We start from the raw sequence: 23,990 nt of genomic DNA on the forward strand, positions 1-23,990 counted from the left end.
CCTTTGATACCTCCCAAAGAAGAGCAGGTACCTGCTGTCCCTAGTGCATGGGAAGACAGATGCACTCAAGAACCTGCAAGCATCTGAAAACACTGCATGTGTGTTTGTGAGACCTGTAGTGAAGTAGACTTGGCCATCCCTGGACAGTGAGGTCAGATGTGAATAAGTGTTGCAAGATCACATTGAATAGCATACACTACTGTTGGGAAATGTTTTCCTAAGGCCTGGACTCCCCAAACTACGCACAGATAAGCCATTGCCTTAAAGGTCTTCTGGCCATTTACGTTTCAAATGTAAGTGGCCACTCAGTACTGATGGAAGGAAGGTATGTTTTATTATCATGGCACAGGATACACTGATTCGTTCCAGCTGGCTGAAGGGTCAGTGGGATGTTGTGTCCCCTCACCCTCATGACTACTGTGCTTTAGCACGGGGAGCAGGACAGTGTCCAAATCTCAGGGTTTGGGTGAAATGTAAGGATGGAGTTGGGAAGTTGCTGGTCAAAGGATGTAAAGTTCAGATGAACAGGGAATGACTTTGAGTACTGTTACCTGTAGCCTATGACACTCAGCAGTGTCCTATAAATGATGCAAAGGAACTTTAAGAAAGGGGAATTATGTTTGAGGGTTTAAAAAGCTGAGATGGGTATTCAATGCCACAGTAAATTGATTTGTATTTTACAAGCACTGTAAATGCGAAGGATCCTGAAAGGTAGCCTGGAAAACTCCAGTGTATGGGCATAGACTCATGCGCGCGCATGAGTGGCTAATGAACGATACCCGCCCCTCCTCTCTCGGACTTAGCCACGCCCTTCATTAGTTCCTGAGGGGATTTTTCAGAACAGAGGTTATGGCAGTTTCACTATCCAATTCCAGTGAGTATGAGGGGAGCCCATGGAGTTTGAAACCACTCCTTTCTGCTCTCAGGGATGTGGGGAAAATAAGAGAATTTGGGTTGGCTTAGTAGCACTATTTTGTGAGTCTTAGCTTGAGTTCCCTCGGGATGGAGACCAACTGCTTCTTTTCCGAATCTTAGGGAAGTTGACATGTTTTCTCCCAACTGTCCTTATGGCTCCTTCCTCCATCTCCCGCTTGGGGCCTCTGTGGACTCTCATTTGCTGCATCAGCACATGAAGGTTCCCTGACTTGGCACCTCCTTATGCTGAACATCAGCAGACTCCATACTGAGTAGGATTTGTTTGTACAGCTGTTAATACCAATAATTATGTAACCCTACTCGATGCCCTCTTAGAGCACGCCGCAGAAAAATAGATTGAAAAAGTGAACAAAAATATAAACATCATGTGTGGTAATGGCTCCCAAGCAAAGAATCTGAACCTTACAGCAGCCCCACCTAAGGTTTATGAACAGGAAACCGGGAAGGGGAATGACATTTGAAGTGTAAGTAAAGAAATGTATCTAATAAAAAATTAAAAAACAAAAAAAGACAAACAAAGAGGTCTATGCTGTGAATATAATCAGAAAGATGATCTTATCTGCCTCTTTTGTGTGTGTGTGTGTGTGTGTGTGTGTGTGTGTGTGTGTGTGTTTTACCTTGACTTCCGTAGTCAATGGAGTTCAGATAACTGTAGGAATGCATTTTATGGTTTAGAGGCACTGATAGGATCATTCCTTTACTTATGCTCCCCCTACTAGTTTTCTCACACATATCTCATCAAGATTTAAGCTGTTATGCATCCATAAAACTTAATGCTTACTAAATCATTTTAACTTTCCTATTCTTTTCATCTTCATTAATATTCCTGGTACCTAAATAATACAATCCTGTCAAAGGTGTTTCAAATTTTGCTGGTAGACTGATACGCCTCTTAAAACACATGACTTAGGAAACAAGCTAACCTACATTATGGCTGATTGGTGCATTGCAAAACAGATTAATTCCAAATTAAATATATTAGACTATTTAAAATAGTCCTGCTTTAATATTTGTAATCATATCAAACTTTAAATATGGGATTATAAAGCCTGTGATTTGACTGTACTATACTGCATTCTCCATATAGATTTTTACATGAATTACTGAAAATTTCTTGGCAAAAACTTATTATGTGAGCACCTTTATAACTAATACCACTGGGGCTTTTCCATTTAATGGTTATGTGAACCGTATGTTTAAATACAGGTAAAAGGAGATTTACACTTAGCAGCCAACTAAGTAACCTGGATGTAGTCACTTATATTCACTGAGTAGTTGCTTGTAGAAGGGAGCGCAAACTGCAGATCAGGTATTTCAAGGAGCTCTCTTGGTATAAACTTAGCCCTAGCTAATTTGGCCATAGGGAATTCATGGTCCTTCTGATACTTGATCAGTCCAAGCCAAACTTCCTACACAAAAGTTCAGGATGCAGTTCCTCCTGTCTCTATGTCTTTTTTTTTTATTAACTTAAGTATTTCTTATTTACATTTCGATTGTTAATCCCTTTACCGGTTTCTGAGCCAACATCCCCCTAACCCCTCCCACTCCCCTTCTCTATGGGTGTTCCCCTCCCCATCCTCCACCATTACCACCCTCCCCCCAACAATCACATTCACTGGGGGGTTCAGTCTTGGCAGGACCAAGGGCTTCCCTTTCCACTGGTGCTCTTACTAGGCTATTCATTGCTACCTATGAGGTTGGAGCCCAGGGTCAGTCCATGTATAGTCTTTGGGAAGTGGCGTAGTCCCTGGAAGCTCTGATTGCTTGGCATTGTTGTTCACATGGGGTCTCGAGCCCCTCGAGCTCTTTTAGTCCTTTCTCTGATCTTATCTGCCTCTTAAAATTCAGTTTGTAGCTGGTGTGCTTCCTGACCAAAGAAGTCAGATGAGTGCATGAGCAGCCCCTTCAAGGACAAGGCTTGGATTCCCAGGAGCAGACAAGGAACTCTGTGGGCATACTCCAAGGAAACTGGTGAGAACCACAGCCAGCATTTTGGATCTTTGCAAATTTGCCTAAGTGTACATTGAAAGAAGAAACCTCTATTCTGGCAACTAGTGCTACATTCCTTAGGGAGAGCACAGCTCTGCCTGCTTCAAGCTCAAGCTTAGCTATCGGGAAGCTTCCCCCTGGGACTGGACCTTGGCACCTAACTCAGGACCACTTTACCTCACCTTGAGAGATAGACTTCCATCCACCCCAAGATAGACAAGACTTCCATCCACCCCACGACAGAGCTGGGGTTAGAGCAGCGACTTTCAGGCTCTGGAGCACACCAAGAATGCACACTCCAGTGTTTGCGGGCTGCAGGCAGAACTGAGCAGAGGTTTCTGTTGGCTTCCGTTTGGAGGACTGGGGTCCAAGAGTTGGCTCCAGTTCTCCTCCGTTTGTAGGTAGCTGGTTCCTCTTGGTGCCCTGTGGTCTCTCTCTGCCTCTTCAAGTGTCTGTGACTTTAGGGTCCCTTTCATAAGGACACCAATGTCATTACAAGAGAGACCACCTTTCAGGTTTCCTTGAATGGATCACGTGGAAGGCATTGTCTTTAAGTGTCACCTACTAAGTGCCAGGGACTTCATCCTTCACCATATTAATTGCTTTACAACTTGTCCAAGTGAAGGTAGTGAAGAGAGACTCATAGGGTCAGAGCATACCTGACAGAACTATCTCACCATGCCCCATTCTAATTGGACCAGACTTTGTAAATGTGTCCCAGGTCTTTCTGGCACTGCTGTCCATCATTGTTCTCACAGTATAGCTCTGTCATTAACGGGGGGAAACTGAACAAAAGGCATCTCCTCAGAAAGGAAGAACAAGGCAGTCGACTTTTAGATGGAATCCTGTTATAAATGGCAGAGACCCTAAGGAATCTGCTAAAGTTGAGCACTCAACAGTGAGTTATACAAGACCAATGAATATAAGCTCTGTCAGCAGAAATAAAGCATTTCTATATCCTAGCAGTAAACAAAACAAAATAGGGGAAAATTTCTATGTTGTACACCAACTTTTATAAAAATCAAAAATATTTTGTAAATAATTTGGCCAAACACACACTAAACTTTTAACTTTAGCTTCTATTTTTGTTTGAAATCTAGGAAGTAAGTAAATTTCATCAAAATATTGCAGAATAATTCATAATCAACTGAATACATTTAGAAATCAACAGTATAGAACTCATAGGTTTTCATTACTCAGTATATAACTCACAGGTTTTCAAACTCATACCGTGGGTTTTCTTTACCAATCAGAGTTTAGAAGTGCAGATAATGCTGTCTCCAGGTAGTCACATATACTCTGTGAGAAGATTCAGAGAGTTAATTCTCTAACAGGAGGGTCCACATCCCAATCTGGAGACAGAATTCCCTTCAAGAGGGTCTAAATCACTTGCAGGTATGAGTAGCCCCCTCAGAGGAAGGACTGAATCTCCTGCAGGCGAGAATGACAAAAATGAGAGGATCCATAGGAGGAGGGACTTAATTTCTTCTCTGATGAGACTGGAGCACCAGCAGGAATTTGACTCTGTAGACTGAGAGATTATTTTCAGTATGATGTTCTGAGTTCCCTGAATCCACAGCTGGAGCACCGAGCCACCATCAGGAACACTGCACCTGGACCAGTTGTCTAAGGGAATTAAATACGAATTTCACTTCTTTGGCTTATAAAATCCCACCATGCTCTAGCTTCCTTCCAACATCCACCTTTCATTGCCCACCATCTCAGCTTCTCCCACAGAGCCTGGCTGCAGGTTAAAGAAAAAAGGGTAGTTGAATTGGAACCAGAAAATGCTGTTCTGTCCCTGAGACTGGCATAGGTAATCTCTGTCCTGTAGACTGATTGACTGATGAGACACGTGTGAGTGTTTGCTTTGCATAGTCTACTGCAGTTGCAAAAGATTAAAAGAACAGTAGCTTTCCTTTGACAGTTGGTCCGCTCCAGTGTGGTGCACATTTGGTGAGTCATCCATTAGTGGAACAGAGATTAATCCTAAATTTTTCATCCTCGTGATCAGACGTATTTAAGGAATAATCCATTAATGATACATCCATCAGTTGGGTCTGGACAACTTTGTTGTACTTTTTAAGCATGATAAATTCATCCATATTAATTTTAATTAATCTATAGATATAGTAGTCACCTCCTACACCCAAAGACTTGGTCTAAATACGTGCAAACTCAGGTGATGAGATATGGGTTCTCAGACACCCCCACAGCATGCCACACTGCAGGGTGGATGCTGCACAGTTCAGATGCAGACGTTTCCTGTTTGGCTGAGTGTTCAGTGTACCCTTCACCTTCTCACACGCTCTTCTGACACTCTTCTTACACAACCTCCACTGACACTCCAGTTGTTTATTTTCCTTGGATTTTTGTTTTTAAGTGTAGTGCTCTTTTTTCAGGGTCCCAATTCTTGAAGGCATTGTATCCCCTGCATATAAACAGTCTGCCTTGTCTTAAATTGGTACCTGTGTGTGTGTCTGTGTGTGTGTCTGTGTGTGTGTGTGTGTGTGTGTGTGTGTGTGTGTGTACAGCCACATATTTCATGATCCTACCCATAGCTGACCCACCCAGAACACATGCAGGAGGTGGGAACATGAAATAAAAATAAAGGAGTAAAATGCTAGGTGCAAGGGAGATAGGAGCAGAGCATCATGAGGAAGAGTCCAGAGTCCAGGGAGGCAGGGTGTGAAAGTACAGCAGCATCTTAAAGGGGCTGCCAGTTCTTAGGGTGTGGGGATCAGGTGCGTTAGGAGCACAGGAAGAAGTTGAATGTGATGAGCTTTCAAGTTTAACTACTGTCTGATCTCTGCAGTGCCATCACTGGAAAAGTGATGTAAGTAGTACCTAGTGCCCTAGTCAAATCACAGACACTTTCACTGTCAGATCCCAGTGTTCTGGGAACCCCTACCCTGGGAAGTCCTCAGGGGTGTAAGGAGCATGCACTGGTTTCCTTTGTGTTGTACTCACCATGAGTGAGGAAATATTTGTCTGCACCTCTTCTGGAAGCAGAGATAGTAAACATGGGTTACACTCCTGATAGCCTATCTGTATAAATTTTTGGCTTCAGTGGTGTTAGCTCTCTGGCTAAAAGATCTAATCTAACAAGTCTTAAGATTTCACAGATGAGGGAATTATGAAAGCAGTTAACTGAAATACATACACTGCTATTCTGAATTTGAAACAGGCTTCAACCTGACACTCTTCTTCCTTACCCTCCCCAGACTTCTTTCTTTTGTCTACATACATTCCTAGTGGCATCTCTGAGGACCCAATTCTGACTTGTGACTGGGCCTGGGTCATGCTCATGGGTTGGGGAAGTAACAGATGACTACACTGGGGCCCCTGTATCCATGTAGCAAATGAAGTTCCACAGCTCATGATTATAACTCTGGATACAGAACCCATTGCAAGAGATCCTCAGCTGAAATCACGGAACTCACGAGGGACTAAAGACCACTGACTTGCAACATGATGTTCATCTTTCTAAACCCCTCAACATTTCACCAAATAACCGGTATTCTAGAGTACCCCAGCACACACTGAGAAGTGTAGAGAGAAAGAATTTCATGTCTATGTTCCTCTGCCCATGAGAAAGAAGTTTCAGGACAGTAAATAGGTTTTGAGGGTAAGTTTCTCTTTTATAAACACCATCTCTCTCTCTCTCTCTCTCTCTCTCTCTCTCTCTCTCTCTCTCTCTCTCTCTCTCTCTCTCTCTCCAGTTTAAAATTATTTATTTTTATTTCACATGCATTTGTGTTTTACCTGCATGTGCATCTGTGTGTGGCTGTCAGATATCTTAGGAATTTTGCGTGTGGGGGCAATTCCAGTTAAAACAGTCAGAACAAAGAGGAAATGCAGCATCAACAGTAGCAATCAGGTCCCTCTCCTTAGTACCCTGTGGATGTACCTGACCTTGGGGCTACAGTCTTCTTTGTGAATGCATGTCATGCATGCACTGAACTACAGCTGTGACGCTGGTGTCCTATGGCTTCCAGAGGAGCTGCATCTTGCCTTGTCTACAGAATACCTGCATCCAGCCCTGTCTCCAGGCAAGCATGCTGAGGACGAAACATTAGCCACATGTAAACAACATGGGATTTGTAAGTACACAAAGAATATGATTTCCTATGAAATCTGCATTATAAAAGGAGGGTAGCATGAAGGAGAGAGATGCTATAGACTAGGACTCCAGTTACACAGTGGTTTCCATATGGATTTGTCAGACATGACTAGGAAGGGTGCTGGGAACCTGTGCAGATTTGGACAAACACAAATGCTTTTCTGTAATGGGATCCAAGAGGAAAACAGGATCAGATGAAAGCTCCTTACCCAAGGATGACCTCTCTTCAGTGAGAAGGCCAGAGTTATGTGTGGCTTCCATCTCAAGACCTCGGGTCGAATGTGTGAGTCAGGTGTCCTTGTGCCTGCTGTTCTCCAGTGCTTTTAACAAGAAGGCTTCCTCCTTCAAATTGGCAAGCTTGAGGGTGGCAAGCTCTGTCCCTGCTGTGGTTGGATTATGGTCATCCAACAAGGGTGTACATGAGTATACGTGCACTGTGTGTATTATGTAGTGCCCACAAAACCTGAAGAGGGTAAGATATTCTAGATCTCGAGTTGCACATGACTGTGAGCTGACTTGGAAATGTTGAAAACAAGTGAAGGTCCTCTGAAAGGCAGCCAGTGCTCTGAAATCCTGAGCTTTCTCTCTAGTTCCTGCTCTGTAGGTTTTCTCATGTCCTGTTGATTACTGTCTGCTCCACTAGCCTGTTCCACAGGAATCAGTCTTATGATTGTGTCGCATCACAACACCAAAAATACTTTAATCTCTGACTGGATGCCCTGAATGATTTTTACACGGGATAAAACTCGGCTACATTTGTGTTTGATTATTAACAGTGCCTCTGGAACTAAACTCAGATCATCAGCTATTCCTTTTACCTCTGAACCTTCTCAAAAGCTTACACTATATATTCCGTTCTGTCCTCAGTGTACCATATATTGCTATAATCACCAGTATTGTTAAAGCAAGCCAAAGGAGATTTATAAAATCTTCAGATTTTGAAATTTACATTCACACATAGCTTGTGCTACACATCATTAATCCCCCTTTCAGGAGAGAGAAGGTCTCTTTACTGTCCAAACCACCCTTGTGTACAGGGTGAGTTTTAGGACAGCTTCAGTTTGTGGTAACACTCTGTCTCAAATTAAGCACACAACAGCAACAACCCAACCACACTCACACAGAAACACATTCATGGAACACACACACACACACACACACACACACACACACACACAGAGCACTTTCCAGGTTCTACCCTTCCCATTCCTCAAGTGAGCATTCAGTGTAACTGTACTTTAATCTCACCTACCTCAGTCCTTCCAGTCTGTAGGCTTCTCTTAAACCCTCCGGAATTGGCAACTGACATCAGGCCGGTTTCTGCTTGCTGGTGGGGAAATTGGGTTGTGTTGCTTTGTTAATCTGTACTCCCTTAGCCATCTTCCCCAGGCCCTGAGAAGATTCCATTAACCTCCTTCAGAGTACTTCAGGGTTTTTAAATCATACTCAACAAAGTAAGAAACCATTTGGTTTGATTGCAGCATTTAGGATTGTGTTGAGTAGGTACCAGCAGAATGTACACTGTTTATGAAGTAGGTCTGTGAGTAAGGGCTAGGTGTAATTTTATCTGCTGAGTGAGTGTTTGCTCCATATCGTTATCCATTTTGACTTCTGTCGTATATTTATTCCTATAGACTAAAGGGTTTGAGTTTGTGTTGGCTTCTGTGATTTCAGTATCCAGCACCTCTGGACTTATCCTATAAGTATGACCAGATTAACAGGGCTGTTGATTTTCCATGGAGATGCTTGTTTACATTTTTACTTAATCCACATCTTATGTTCAAGTGGAGGGAGAGCAGCTTGCTGGCTCTGCAGCAACACACATTGACCCAGAGTGAAGGTTCTCTATGTTACTGATTCGAATTCCTGAATCATCATGACATTTTGCATGAGCTATCCTCCACTGTCTCGGGCATTTGAGTACTCCTTTCCCAGTTGGTGACTCTGTTTGGGAAGACTCAGGAGGTGTGCCCTTGCTGGAGAAAGAATGCCAGTGGGGCTGGACTTTGAGGTTTTAGTGCTCTGCACCCCTCCCTGTGCACTGTCTGATTGTACTTGTGATTCCAGATGTGAGTCCTCTGCTTCCTGCTCCTTCCACTGTGCCCTGTAGTCATGGAACTTAACCTATGGTAACAGGTGGTCTGTGAAATAGGATCACTAATCGCCTACATGTTTTATAGTTTGCTGTGCTCATGGCATTTCTGTCACAGAAATACTAAGGTAACTAATGCAGAAGGGGATGTAATAGAGCGGACTCTTGCTCTGTGATACCTGACCATGCCAGTTTGTCCTTATTATTTGTTTTGGAAAATATGCAAGAATTCAGAACTTTGATCTAGAAGTGGCCCAGTGCTCTAAGAAGAGTTTAATTGGGTATACTGGCAGGAGCTTGGGAGTCAGGAGTGCCAAGACCTATCCAGAATGTGGAAGCCCAAGACAAGGGGATTCAGAAGGCAATAATATTTGTAACTGGTCTGGGATAATTTGTATGATGGTTTTACAAAATGTGGCTTCTTTCCAACCACTTCGTAAAAACCTACCTGAGGCTAAATTAAAAAGTAATAAACAAATTTCTTCGATGAAAATTTGAAGAGAGCCCAGTATGGCCTCTGTTATACTGAGGTTATAGGACTTCAATGAAAAAGAGCAAATGGGGCAAATAGAAATGCAAAATGTATAGTTTACAGAGAAAAGGACACTGGGAAGATTAATATTATAGCCAATGCCTAGGCCAGAAGAGAGCCTGCAATTACTTAGGAGATTAGAACCTTAATATAAGGCCATGTCTCCTCAGGTGATGACATCACTCAATTAACCTTGTAATCTGTGGTAGAAAGTGACTTACTTAGTGTTTTCCTGCTATTAACAGACACCATGACCAATGCAAATCTTATAAGAAGAACACTGCTTTGGGTTTGGCTTACAAGTTCAGCAGTTTGCTTCATTATCACCAAGGTGGGAGCATGGCAGCATCTAGGCAGATATGGTACAGAAGCAGCTGGGTGCTCTACATCATCATCTGATAGATGACTTAAGAATGTAGGCTTGAAAGTATCCAGTTTCTAATCTGGGAAGGAGAACAGCAGGCCTGAGTGGAACAGGCCTCATGTGCAGAGGGATGTCCCATCTGTACATGGTTGGGAGAAGCTCAGAGAAGGTTAGTCAAACCTGTCTATCCAGTAGAGGTTAGTTAACTGTGGAAACTATCACTAACAGTAAAGGTAACTTTGAAGTCTGAGGAAGAGAAGGTTTGTTGCCATTGTTTGTTGACCATGCTTCAGAGGTGATGAGACACAGAGAAACTGTGTCTTCGGTTCATGCCACGAAGCATGCTAGCTGAGCACTTCACATCTTAAGTTGTGTATGTTGTCAGGGCCCTTACACAAAGGTGATCTAGTGACAGTGTCTTGCTTTGTTTGTAGCAATCACATGAATTTAAATTCCCTACTTGTTCTTGTTCTTAAAAACTCACTGATTAGTTTTAGCTGAGACTCCTGGGAGACTTTTCTCCCACATGCTGTAAGTTTTAAAGATTTGGTGATTAACATAAATTACTATTCATAGGTGAACACAGGGCCCACATTGACCTCACCTTGCTATCTGGAACTGTTACTCCTGAGCCAAGGGTCTCAAGGGTCTCTGCCTCAGAAAGAAATGTGGTAAAGTGATTTCATAATCTATTCACATTCCTTGTGTCATCCAGAACATCTGCTAGAATGAGAGGATCCTTCTCTGCTCAGGACAATGTAGCTAATGATTCCCCAGGAGGAAAGAAAGGGCCACTACCTGCCTCTGTGGGGCAGTCCCTGGTGTTCACTGTAATGTCACCCAAAAGTCCCACCTTGAATCTGCTGTTCCACTTGAGCATGGAGCCTCCCTTTTATTCTGGGAGATAAACAGGAGTCTCCAGCTAGGAACAGTGGTCCAAACATGAGGTTAAGTGAAGGCAGTGAGAATTGTGTATATACATTAAGGGTTTCTGATTGAATGATTCTGAACTTAATGTATTTCCTACTGGAGTCATCTGTAAGTGATATATAAGCTTTGTATTAAAATGTACCTTTAGGTCCAAGATTTCATGGTAGGTCAATGCCATACTTTCTCTTAAAGATAATTTAAGAACTGCATAAAGAAGAGAAAATACTGATCAGAAAATGTTCCTAGGTGTACATGACTGGTTTACATGTGCATGTCTCTGTGCTCAGCTCCAAGAGCACACAATATGCATTAGAAAGTAGATGATAAGAACTCTCTCTCTCTCTTCTCTCTCTCTCTCTCTCTCTCTCTCTCTCTCTCTCTCTCTACCTCACTTTCGATCTCTCACTCTCTCATGGGTGTGTGTGTCTCTGTGTGTGTGTGTGCATGTGTTTATGAATCTGTGTCTGTCTGTCTGTCTGTCTGTCTCTCTCTCTTTCTCTCTCTCAGTGTGTGCATGTGTGTGTGTGTGTGTGTGTGTGTGTGTGTGTGTGTGTGACAAACTGAAGGTGAGCTCAAGGTCTGCATTGCCAGTTGGAACAAGGATCCCATGTTGATTGACTCCCACCTTGACAAGTATCTTGTTGTTGGTATGACCAGCATGTGACCATTGGGACAAGATAGAAGTATTTACAAAGCCAACAGTTTTGACCGATTTATGCGAATTAGGGCAGATTTGAGAGTACACTTAAGAGTTTTAAACTTTGTTTGAAAAAACTAAACAGTGTTCTTGGAAGAGTTTCTTTGGAGTAGACCACCAAAGGCCAAATTTTATCTGATTGTTGGTGAGCACCTGTGGGTTTTTGTGTTCCTAATGGAGTATCCCTTAGGTTTGGGACAGACAATGTATGCCTTATTATTTCCACTGTTTTTAACATCTCAAATGATGTCCCACGTTCTAGGTGCCAATCCACAAATGCCCACTCCTACATCTTCTCCCTCCTCCCTCCATTTTGCCACTATGATGCTGCTCCAAAACTCACCCAACTTTTCGAAACCCACCACTCCAGCCTCCTCCTACGTTCGAGCATCACATCTCCACAGGACCAAGGGCCTTCCATCCGAGTGGCTTCAAATAATGCCATCCTCTGATATATATTGGTTGGTGGTCTATTTTCTGGAAGCTCTGGGTCATCAGCCAGCATATATTGTTCTTCCTCTATTGCAGGACCTCCTCTGTCACAGGACTTCCACTGTTTAAGCACCACCACTACCTCAGGAAGTCCACTGTCTGTGTGTCAACTCCACTGTTACAGGACCATAAGTGTCTCAGCACTTCAACTATCACAGCACTTCTACTGTTCAGGAGCTCAAGAGTCTCAGCATCTCAAGTGTCACAGGACCTCCTTTGTACAAGAACTGGACTGTCCAAGCAACACTACTATTGCGGGACCTCCACTGTCACAGGACTTCCACTGTAGGAGCACTACAACTGTCTCAGGACACCCACTGTCCTATAACCTCCACTATCCCAGGAATTCCACTGTCGTAGCACCACCCGTAGCAACTAAAGTGTTTCAGGACATCAACTGAAGCAAGATCTCCCATGATTCTGCAACTTCACTGCCACAGGATCTCTACAGTGACAGGAATACCCCTGTATCAGCAATTCCAATTTTGCAGGACCTCCACTGTAGCAGAACCTTCAATTGTGCAGCAGCTCCACTGTAGGTAGATTGACCTCCATGATCTCAGTGCATCGATTTTCAAAGGACCTTCACTGTCACAGAACCGGCGCTATTTCAGTGCCTCCACTGTCGCAGGACCTACCTCTTCACAGGATCTGCACTGTTGCAGCAACTGTAATTTCAATTTTTCAAAGTCATTGCTGGTTATTAGATTTAAGGCTGAATGAAATGTGATGCTACTTTTGACCGCATAAGAATTTGTTCTATAGCTCTTGTGATAAATGCCGTGTGTGCTAGGACCAGTAACCTATGGAAGATTTCATGAGCTCATACCACTCTCCACCTCACTTTGTGGAAGCTGGTGTTTTTAGAGTGTGATAAACTTCAGGTGAATGGATGCATTCAGCTGCACCACGCTCTAGAGTGGGCTACACAGCCGTCATATTGAGTCCTTGCTGGGAAGAGAAGAAATCCAAGGAGGGAGAAGGCTTGGGTTGGGGGAAGTATCATAAAATACTTAGAAGATATAAGAAGGTAAGAATTATGGGGAACTGGAAAACAGAGCCAGAGGAAGAATGAGCACAGAGCAAACTGGGAAGGACAAAGTACAAAGGCACTTGGGTTTTGCCATCTGCATGTTCTCTGGAAAATCTCCCTTGGCCTCATTTCTGGGAGAAAACTCTTCCTCCACCCCCTGTAAGGTTTCATTCTTGAAGGAAAGCAGCAACACAACTTCATCAGTGAATTTCCCCATTGGAATTGGTTCATCCTTTAATGCCTCTGGGAAATCCCCAGATGGGGAATGTCCTGCTCTCTGCTGAAGGACAGCAGGAAAGTAGGTTGTCCTCTGTTTTCTCGTTGCTACAGCTCTTCTAAGTATGGCTGATTGTTGAGTGAAGACAAAGGATACTTCTGGTGTGTATGTATGCTTTGTTCACTGTGGGTGTTGTCGGAAGTGTCCTGAAAAGAAGGGCATGCCCAATGGTACTTCTGCTTCCTCTTTGACTAGCCTTATGATCATAGGGAGACACTAGGCCATTGGAAGATGAGGAGAACAATGTGTCTATGTTGTGTTCACTTCTATTCCTATTTAGTCCTAGAGGGAAATCAGCAAGGGTAGAGAAGGTGACTGTAACTGGACAAAGCTGCTGATCCTGTGTTGTGAAGCAATTCCTGTGTATAACTTGATGTTACATTAAGCAATAGGATGCCATGTTCTGTTTATACCTTTTTGATGCAATGAATCTATAATATTTTACCTCAAACCTCAATATATTACGTTTCTTCCTCTTTTGGAGAATCTGGCATGAGAGGGATCACTTCTTCATAAGGATTTGTGAACCTCTTCCAGTTTTCATTGACCAGGGGTACATCATCACCTCTGTGACTGTCAGCCCATAGTTTGGATTTACTTTCAGTAATAGGCTAAGCTGTCTCTCCTGACAACCCACAGTGAGCAGGGTACACACCTGCTACAACTTGTCTTCTGAACTGTTGTATGTCAACAGAGTCAAATACAACAGTGAAATATAAGCCTACTCCTAAGATCCATATGTTGGTTTTTTTTTTTTTTTGCACCACCATAAAGTTGTCCTAGGAAGAGATCAGGTGCACCAATAGGGTAAGCACCATGCTGCCAGTTCAGCATTTGCCCAGATTTGTCTTGAGTTGAAAGCCAAAGTCGATGCTTTTGACTTTTCTGTTCTTCTTTAACAAAATATAATCTGGTTTCAGGTCACTGTGAACTTATACAGTGCCCATAGCCATAGATAAAGCCTGCTAATATTTGCCTAAATATTTCCTTGGCTCCTTCCTCCTCTCGGTGGAAAGACTTTCAGATGTATTTGTAAAGCTGTAAAATTTCAACCAGTTTCACGATAAGTTATTAGAATTGTCTCAGACTCAATTGGAGAAGCAAGATGATGTTGGGGTGGATGAAAAACTTCATTATATTTGCCATGGTCATGTTTGGCTGGCACCATTGCTTCTTCTTTGCATGCACTTTGATAACCCCTGTAGCAGAACTTCCACTGTCCCAGCACCTGAACTATCCCAAGACCTCCATAGTCAAGGACCAATATTGTGGTAGGGCGTCTGTGGTCAGGCAACTCCTCTGTCTCAGACCCTCCAAATTGCAAGACCTTTACGGGCACTGGAAGTCACTGTCCATAAACTTCCACTGTTCGAATACCTCAACTATAACAAGGACCTCTACTATTGTACAACCCCCTTGTCATAGCACGTCTATTGTTACAAAGTATTCCACTGTCAAAGGACCTCCAGGGTCTCAGCCTCTCCACTGTTACAGGATCTCTACTGTCTTAGGACCACTGCTGTTGGAGGACCTCCTGTCTCTCAGCAACTTCAGTTTGTTGGAGCTCTCCTATCAGAGGACATTTACATTTGCTGTACTTCCAGTGTCACAGCTGTTATAAGAACCTCCATTCTCACAGGACCTCCAGTGCGTCAGTACCTCCACTGTCCAAGGACTTTTATATTGTAGGACCTCTACTGTCCTACAGAATGTCCACTGTCGCTAGATTTCCACTGTCACAACACCACAACCATTACAAGAACTGCAATTTTGGCATGACCTCCAGTGTTCCAGCCCCTCCAGTGTCATAGGACCTCCACTATCCCAGGACGTCCACTGTCTCACCAAGGTCAATTTAAAGGACCTCTACTATAACAGGTTATCCACTGTAGCTGGACTTACACTGTTGCAGTACCTCAACTGTTGCAGGACCAACAAGGTTGCAGGACATAGACCCTCTCAGCAGCTAGAATTTGCAGGACCTCTACTGGCACACAAATCCCACAGTTGCTGGAGCTCCACTGTCACTGCAAATGCACTGTCTCATGATATTCACTGTTGCTGGACCAGTAGTGTGGCAGTACCTCCATTTTTGCCAAGCCCCTCCACTGACGCAAGACTTCCACTTTTGTAGCACCTTCACTGTCCAAGCAAACCAACTCCTGCAGGATCTCCATTGTCTCAGGGCATTCACTAATGCCAACTCTCCAATGTTGTAGTACTTTTTAAAAATTCCTCTAAAAAAGGTTACTTTGTTATTTACAAATTACAATTCAGGTGTTGAGAAAATAAATAAGGTCAGTTTCCCCCCTAGATACTAAGTAAATAAAATGTTTTTCTAGACACAATATATGTAAAAGCTTGTGAAAATGTTCATATAAAGCTATTTGTGGTGGCATGTGCATTTAATGCCAGCTCTAAGAATGCAGAAAGAGGCAGATTATGGTTAATTTCCGGTCCCCTCGCCTGTGTAGTGAATTCCAGAACAGCCTCAAATGTATAGTGAGTCCCTGGGCTCCGTTTTGTTCTGATTGCTTGCTCGTGTTTGCATTTTTAGGCTAGTCAAAAATGTATATATAAGATCACCCTATTATACCAAGAGCAGTTATTAAATATAAGAATTATAGATGCATCCTTTGAAGCTCTTCATCTTAGAAAGAATGAGGGAGAGAGAATGAATGAGTTGGCTTTGGTTTCAGTTTCAGATCGTTATGGCTCAGGTAAACCCAGAGCACAGAGTGAAGTTTTTATGAGCTTTATTTTTCTTGGATAATTTATGTATGCACATTTCAAACGTTATCCCCTTCCCATGCTCTCCCAACCCCCTGCCCCTGCTTCTATGTGGATGTCAGCCACCTGAGTCATGCAGAGTTTGACCACATGAGACTCACCCCAGGACCTAAATGCAGTGAGTTCAAGGACTCACATGCTATGCTGCGTGGGCTCCTCCTTATGCCACACCTTGACCCCATTGCACCCTGGGCCTCCATACCATAAGCCAGAGTGCAGATCCCTGGGCACAGTAGGACACACCTAGGCTAGTTTTCACTCCCATGGATGCTCTTGTGGCCTTATCAGAGCACTGTGACCACATCCCACATCTGAACAGCAAGCTAATCAACAGGATGCTCTGGGAGTCCATCAGTTAGCTTCCTCAGAGACCCCATAATAGAGGGGGAAGAAATCCAGGCTTTAGGGAGCTACCACAGCCATGATTGTTCTTTTGTCCCAGCCACTCCACCTTTGGCCAAGTTACAGCTCTGCCAGGCCCTGCCATGTTGTCTTCAAAATCTTTGTGTGTCAGTGATACTTGTATGAACTATGCTACACGTTGGCCTAGAGGCTGGGCTTTCCTCTTGCATTTCCAGCAAGACTACAGAGTTCCCGGGGGAGACTCTCATGGCTCTTCATGTTCTGACAGCACAGTCTGCAGATGTCTCTAAGGTATTGGACATCAGACCCCACTGAGGAGTGAGAGGCTTTCAGTGGCTTATAGACCCAGGGCCTGGGCATGATGGCCTTTATTGTGTGTTTGATAGCATGTATGCTCTGCTCCAAGTGTAGACAGACACTCCCCATGCCTGTAGTCTGTGCTTGGAGTGTGGGTACACACTCTCCATGCAAACAGCTGTCTACGCACACACAGATGCCATTTTCATGATTTACACCTGTTATCTTTGATGTTTCTTTTAAAAGACAATCATATAAAGTTACTGTGATTTTGTGCTGGCTTTCTTTACCCAGCCCACAGATGAATATTGGAAGGAGACTCTGGGATCTGCATGGGCTCCTCCTTATGACCACACCTTGACCCCATTGCACACTTTTTCTCAGAAGCATGGCAGAGCATGGCCTGTAATTGTCCTGTCCATTCCCTATGGATTGTGACCAGTCTGCAGTTCTGCACAGCCTGGCATCCAAAGAAACTTGGCATAGTTCCCCACAATGTCTCCACAGGCCCAGAGGAAGGACATAAATAGAATCTTTATGAGACCCAAGTGGCTTCTCAGGGTCAGCCAATGCTCTTGGCTCATTCTTATCTCTGAGGACACAGGGCACAGGTCCTGACCTCCATGCACCTGTATTTGCTGCACACACTAAGGATGACTTGTGCTGTCCTCTGCTGCTTCTGGGAGTCCTGAAAACCACAATCCTTGGGCCAAGGGGACTAGTGAGGGACAAGTGAGCACAAGGCCCCTGCCTGCTCCCTGAAGACCAGAAGCCCCAGCAGGGTTCTCACTGCTGTGTTCCCCAAGATAATGACAAGCACCTGTTACAACAGGCCATGCTCTGTTGGGAAAGGCAGACAGGCACATCCAAGGCTGTTCTGTGGCCATGCTGGGCCTCCCTGCTCTTCAGGGGCATACTCTGCCATGCCACTCAGCATATCCCAATCTGTGTCTGGAGTGCTTTGGTCTCACAGGAATGCTGTGGTGATGGAGACACTGACAAACTAAGTACCAAGACGCTGTCAAGTACCCATCCACACTTGACTCCTGCCAGGAATCAGCAGTATGGGCAACCACGTAAGCATGGAGACATGGATTACTTTCTTCCTTGGGACCACTTGTGAACCACAGGGTCAGGTGACAAGCTCTAGACCAGGAAAGGATCAGGAGGAGCAGAGTGACCACACCTGAACTTGAGGAATAGGGAACCCAGCAAGGAGAGTGACCACCCTTGGCTCACATAATTTAGGGACATATGTGGTGGGAAGAAACTAAGTTGAGGCAGCTGGGACACATCCCAAGATAGCAGGTGGTTGTGTGTCTGTGTGTGTCTGTGTGTGTGAGTGTGTGTGTGTGTGTGTGTGTGTGTGTGTGTGTGTGTGTGCTTGACTGAAATGATGTGTGTATGTGCCTGTGTATGTCTGTGGATGGGTCAATCCTGACACCAGACCTGACCGATGCCAGGCACCCACAGTTGGCACAGACCCCACTTTACACTAGCGTTTTTGTTCCCAAAGGTTTTCTAATGGAAAGTAATATGTGCCTCGTACAGGGCTAGTTCACCAGATTTTGTACGAAAGATGAAATATGATCTTTATGGGTTCTTGCCTGAGCTAGCCTTGTAGACCCTCCTCTTCCCACTGTTCCCAGTCTGTTTCGTGTCACAATGTCCAGGGAATAGAACCCTGAGTTCTGCCAGCACCTCTGTGTGAGGCATTGCATCAGCTGACATCCTGAATGGTTGTCCCAATTCTACATGTTCTGGCCGAGGACAAGATGCACACAAGAAGGCCTAGATGAGGAGGTACTGCCCCTCCCAGACAGACAGACTTCATCTACTCTAACATGTTAGGAGGAGGTACAGATATGACTCACAACAATACATCCACTATTGGGCTCAACTACCAAGAAGCTGTGAGGAGGACATTCAATTTGGAAATCTCAGGTAGGCAGTGTGTGTGGAGGAGTAAACAGGACTGGATGGAGACCTTACCCAGAATTTGATATCCAGCCCTGCATTCTGATTAGCATGAACTACACTCCTGTGAAGGTCTCTGGGTGGCTCTTGAAATTAGGTGGACGAAGAGGAGGAGGAGGAATGGGAGGAGGAGGAGGAAGAGGAAGAGGAATAGGAGGAAGAAGAGGAGGAGGAAGAAGAAGAGGAAGATGAAGAGGAGGAAAAAGGGGAAGAGGAGGAAAAAACAAGTAAGCAAGGACAAGACAGGCACATGGCCTGTACTCACTGCAGTGGCCCATCGTATCCTAGGTGTTTTCCTGCCCTAACTGTGAAGCAGGAACCAAACACCACTCCTCATGGGACTGTCTGAGATGAGGTCAGCTGTGGGTCTGAACTGTCAGCAAGGAGGACGGGAGCTGTCTGTGCCATACATCAAAGCATAGTGTCCCACATAAGTCCATATCACAAATGATGCCATCTCCTCCCCAGAGTGGCTCAACTAAGGGTTAGGAGTGCCTCATGAGTGCCAAGCTCTCCCCTACTCCTGCAGACCCATGAATGGTGCCTTCTCAGGGCCCATCTATCCTGAGCCCAGGGAGCAGCCAGAGGGCATATTCATGCGATTTCATACTCAGGTCAATCTGCTATCCTGTACCCCATGAGTCGGGACTGAACCTCAGTGCTCAAGACCACTTGTTTTTTTCTGGACAAGACTTCGAGAATGTAGTCACATACAGTGTTAGTGACACCTTGCATGCCCTTGACTGGCCTTCAGTGTAGCCCTGACTGACCGTTCCTGCCTGCACCCAGGGATTCAAATCAGCATTGGCCAGATCAGACTCTTTGCTACCTGGTCCTATAGCTCACCTCCACTGCAGTTCCATGTGTCCTGGCTGCTGCAGCTGCACCAGAAGCTACCAGATGCCTTCCCACAGAATCCTGTAGTCCCTGTGGGCTCATCCACAGACATCTCACACTCTCCCTGCTGGGAGTTAGGCTGGATGCCTGCTGTGTGGGAGCTGCCTTGGCTTGTGGAGCAGAGTCAGAAGCAGTGGAGGAGATGTTGTCTGCTGCTCTTATTGTCCTCAGTCCCCAGGGCTTCCCTGTGGTTTGGGTTCAGATCCAGCTCCAGTGAATCACTGATTAAATTCAGCCCATAGAAGCTGCGGACCCCATGAGGCACAGGGAGGACCATGACTGAGGGGGAACCAAGCAATCCAGGACCCTGTGGGGATCAGGGAAGCCAATAATCCCGGTCACCTCCCTGGCAGGCTGCAAGGCCAGGAGCTCTGTGCGCCCTGACAGAGGTAGATGGGACCCTGACTCCCACAAAACGCTCCTTCAGACCTATTACATCATCCTCTTTGAGAAGGTTGTCCTCATTAAGAGCATTCCACACAGCTTGCACTGCCATCAAACTCTATCTTCCAGGGGTGATCCCCCTCAGGAGTATTGACATGTGTTCTATGAATGGTTAATATTATTCTGATAATTCACTTCATAAACATTGCTCAGCATGGTATCTGTCTCCATAAGAAGTCATTCAGCAATTCTCCCACAACAGGGAGGCAAAATCATCATCATCACCATCATCATCATCATCATCATCATCATCACCATCCTCTTTCTCCTCCTCCTATTCTTCCTCCTCCTCCTCCAGATTTTTCTCCTCCTCCTCCTCCTCCTTCTCCTCCTCCTCCAGCTTTTTCTCCTCCTCCTCCTCCTCCTCCTTCTGCCACTTCTAATGCTGTTGGTGCTATTGCTGTTACTCCTGTTGGTGCTGTAGCTTGTGCTGGTGTCTTTTCCTTGGCCATGTGTCTGAAATCACCTCCTTTTTATACTCAGGACATGACAATTTCAAGATGGCACTTTGAAAGAAAAAAATTATTCTAAGCAAAAATCTTATGAGGTAGAATACTTAGATTACCATTTGGAGCTTTGATTGCCTTATTATTTTATTACAACTTCTCTTCTACTTCTGTTAAGATTTTTGAAAGAAATCATTTAGAAATGTTACACACACACACACACACACACACACACACACACACACACACATATATATATATATATATATATATATCACTAGGTCTTAGGAACGAAAAAATCAGCATGCAAAAAACTATGCATGATTCTGACCATCAACAATAACCAGCAAACTAGGTTGTTGATACTTATTCAATGACAAACCTTGTTAATTAGTTTTGAGGCTTAAAGAAATGGGATGTTACATTTGAAAACATAAGACTCTGTTCTGAGGCACTTGTGATTGATGACCACATGTGAAAAGATCAGTAGCCCATGGAGGAGTCCATGAGCCCATAAACCTCTAGTCCTCACCCTGTGGGAGCTATTGGCTTAAGGGGGAGCTGAAGTCCATCTGAAGGGATGGGTCAACAAGAAAACTCTGTAGAGTGGGGAACTCATCAATCCTATTGGGTCCCTGCTGGGAAGAGGAGAAATCAAGAAGAGGGAGAAGGCTTGGTGTTGGGGAAACCTCATAAAGAACTTACAGAAGATACAAGGTAAGAATTGTGGGGAAAATGGAAACCAGAGACAGAGGAAGGACCAGCATAGAGCAAACTGAAAAGGACAAAGCACAAAGGTACCTGGGCTATGCCTGCTGCTTGTTCTCTGGACTCTCCCTGTGGCTCATTTCTGGGGGGAGATTCTGTTCTGCCCCAGGCGAGGTTTCTTTCTCCTTGGCAGCTTTATCAGAGCATTTGCTATATTCCTGGTCCACCCCTTAAAACCTCTGTGCTGGACCCTGCTGGGGATGGGCTTATCCTCTAATGGGGCTCTGTGGGAGAGTAGATTATCTTCTTTGATTCCCTTATTGCTACTCTTCTCACTGAAGATGCTTGTTGTTTGAATGCATGGGACACTCACGGCACATTTGTCATAGTGGTCCTGTGTAGGTGTCATCGGTAGTGGCCTGAGAAAACCAGCCACAGTGGACCTTCTTCCTCCTTTTGTATGAACCTTCTGGCCATAGTGAGACACTTGACCATGGGAGGATGACACCCGCAAGGTGCCAAGGACTGGCAGGCATCCACTCCTCTTTTGTTCTAATCTAAAAGCAGCAGCAGGATCAAGGCTAGGGAATGGGGCTGCAATGGGACTCACCTGCTGTGCCTGGGCTTTGCAGCCATCCCCCTGGAGAGCCTGCTGTTGTAGAAAGCAATAAGTTGCCATTTCCTCATTATATTTTCTTTTCATTAGAGAGTATTTTATTACAGAGGCTTGAAATCCCTCGCATTTCATTGCGGCCAAAATTTCAGGGTCTGGCCTGAGGGCAAGCAGTTCTTCATAACGACCTGTGAACCCCTTCCCGTGTTCTTTGAACCAGGCATGTTTCATCACCTCGCTGGCTGTTGGTCTATACATTGGATTTACTGTTAGAAATTGACTAAGTAGGTTCTACAGTTCTTCTGAAACCCCACAGGGGGCAGGATATACCCCTGCAACAAGTTGTTTTTGTAATTCTTGGAAGATCATTGAATCAAACGGGAGCTTTCCCACTACCATATAGTACAAGACCACTCCTATTTTCCACATGTCATTCTTCATCCCGTCATACAGAAGTCCAAGGAAGAGTTCCGGGGAACCAAAAGAGTATGCACTGCACTGCTGTTTTAGCATTTGTCCAGGTTGTGTTTCAGTGCTAAGACCAAAGTCGATGACTTTGACCTTTTTGTTTTTATCAATCATTATATTGTCCAGTTTCAGGTCACGGTGAACAATCCCCTTTCCATGGCAGTAGCTCACTGCTGACAATATCTGTTCAAATATTTGCCGGGCCTCATCCTCCTCTATGTGCCCTGACTCTCTGATGTACTGGTAGAGTTGTTGGCCTTCCACCAGCTCCATTATGAGGTATATTCTCGTTTTATTTTCAATGACTTGTAAGAGAGAAACAATGTTGGGGTGGTTGATCTTTCTCATTATGTTTGCTTCTGTCATGGCTGGCCAGAACCACTGCTTGTCCTTTCGGAGAACTTTGACCGCCACTCGGGTTCCTGTGAGCCGGCGGTGGGCCAGGAGGACCTTCGCATGGCTTCCTTTTCCAATAGTCTTCAGTACTTTATATTGGGAATGAAAGGTTCACTCCTCAGAGATACTGGGATCGGGGCTAGGAGGTGGTAACTCCTCCTCAGTCTCTGTAGGCATTTTATCAGTACTAATGCTACCTAAAAATAACAAACAATGGAATCAGGTAATGAAAAAGATGGAGCAATTCAGGAACTAAAATTACACATGCGGTCCCTAAAAGAAACAAAGGAAACAAAAAGAAAAAAATAAAAACAAGAAAAGACTAGACTAGAAAAATAGAGTAAAATTATGAAAAGGGGGAAAATATGAAGAATCATAAGTAAAAGCCACCCAAATAACCAACCCCAAAAGAGAAAGCCAAGAGCACACACATACTAAATGCAATGATGAAAATAAAAATCGTCATATTACAATAGGATTGGGCGGCCAAAGATGGTCAATACTGTGAATGGATGTTGTTTGAAGAAAAAGGTATGATGAAAGAAATGAAAGGAGAAAGAATTAGTGTAAGAGAAAACAAACAAATATAAAAAGCCAACACTTAAGGGGAAACTCCATTGAATTTCAGGACCTAGTGATCCACAAAAATCCACAACTCTCCAGAGCAAAATATTGAAAATCAAAATTAACCAACCACAAGGAATAAGGCAGTTAAATACCAGTGAATAGTAAACCTAAAACCGAGGCCGAAAAGTCAAAGTGTCACAAAGGGCAAATTTGTATCAAGTCTAAGCCAATGATTGCTTGTACTCAATAAATAGAGAAACAGAAATAATGTAAAAGGATGAAACCGCAGGACATTGAAAATGGAGATAGAGTGAATCATCTGACTGCAGAAATGTATATAATCAAAGCAATAATATACCATGTGAGAACATAAAACCCACCACCAAACAGAATCCAGAAATCCATAATAAATAAATAAATAAATAAATAAATAAATAAATAAATAAATAAAGCATAACTAAAAATCAAAACCACAATAAGGAAATAGCCAGTGGTCTTGCGAATATATGGCCTAATTCTATCTCTTAAACAAATAGAAAAAAGAATCAATCCATAAATA

The 23,990-nt window shown here is 44.1% G+C and overlaps 1 long non-coding RNA gene and 1 pseudogene across 1 annotated transcript; one reads left to right on the plus strand and one right to left on the minus strand.

Annotated features, from left to right (window-relative positions):
- The first annotated feature begins 814 nt into the window (after positions 1-814).
- LOC134485053 (uncharacterized) lies at positions 815-16,097 on the plus strand. Its single transcript, XR_015646175.1, has 3 exons — positions 815-874; positions 2,785-2,907; positions 12,192-16,097. It is a non-coding gene; the product is annotated as an uncharacterized LOC134485053 (long non-coding RNA).
- Positions 16,098-22,291: 6,194 nt separating this feature from the next.
- On the minus strand, positions 22,292-22,741 carry LOC148007077 (sperm motility kinase Y pseudogene; annotated as a pseudogene).
- Between the last annotated feature and the right edge of the window lie 1,249 nt (positions 22,742-23,990).

Source organism: Rattus norvegicus, chromosome 1 (assembly GCF_021556685.1).
Source record: "Rattus norvegicus strain SHRSP/BbbUtx chromosome 1, alternate assembly SHRSP_T2T, whole genome shotgun sequence".
Taxonomy (NCBI): domain Eukaryota; kingdom Metazoa; phylum Chordata; class Mammalia; order Rodentia; family Muridae; genus Rattus; species Rattus norvegicus.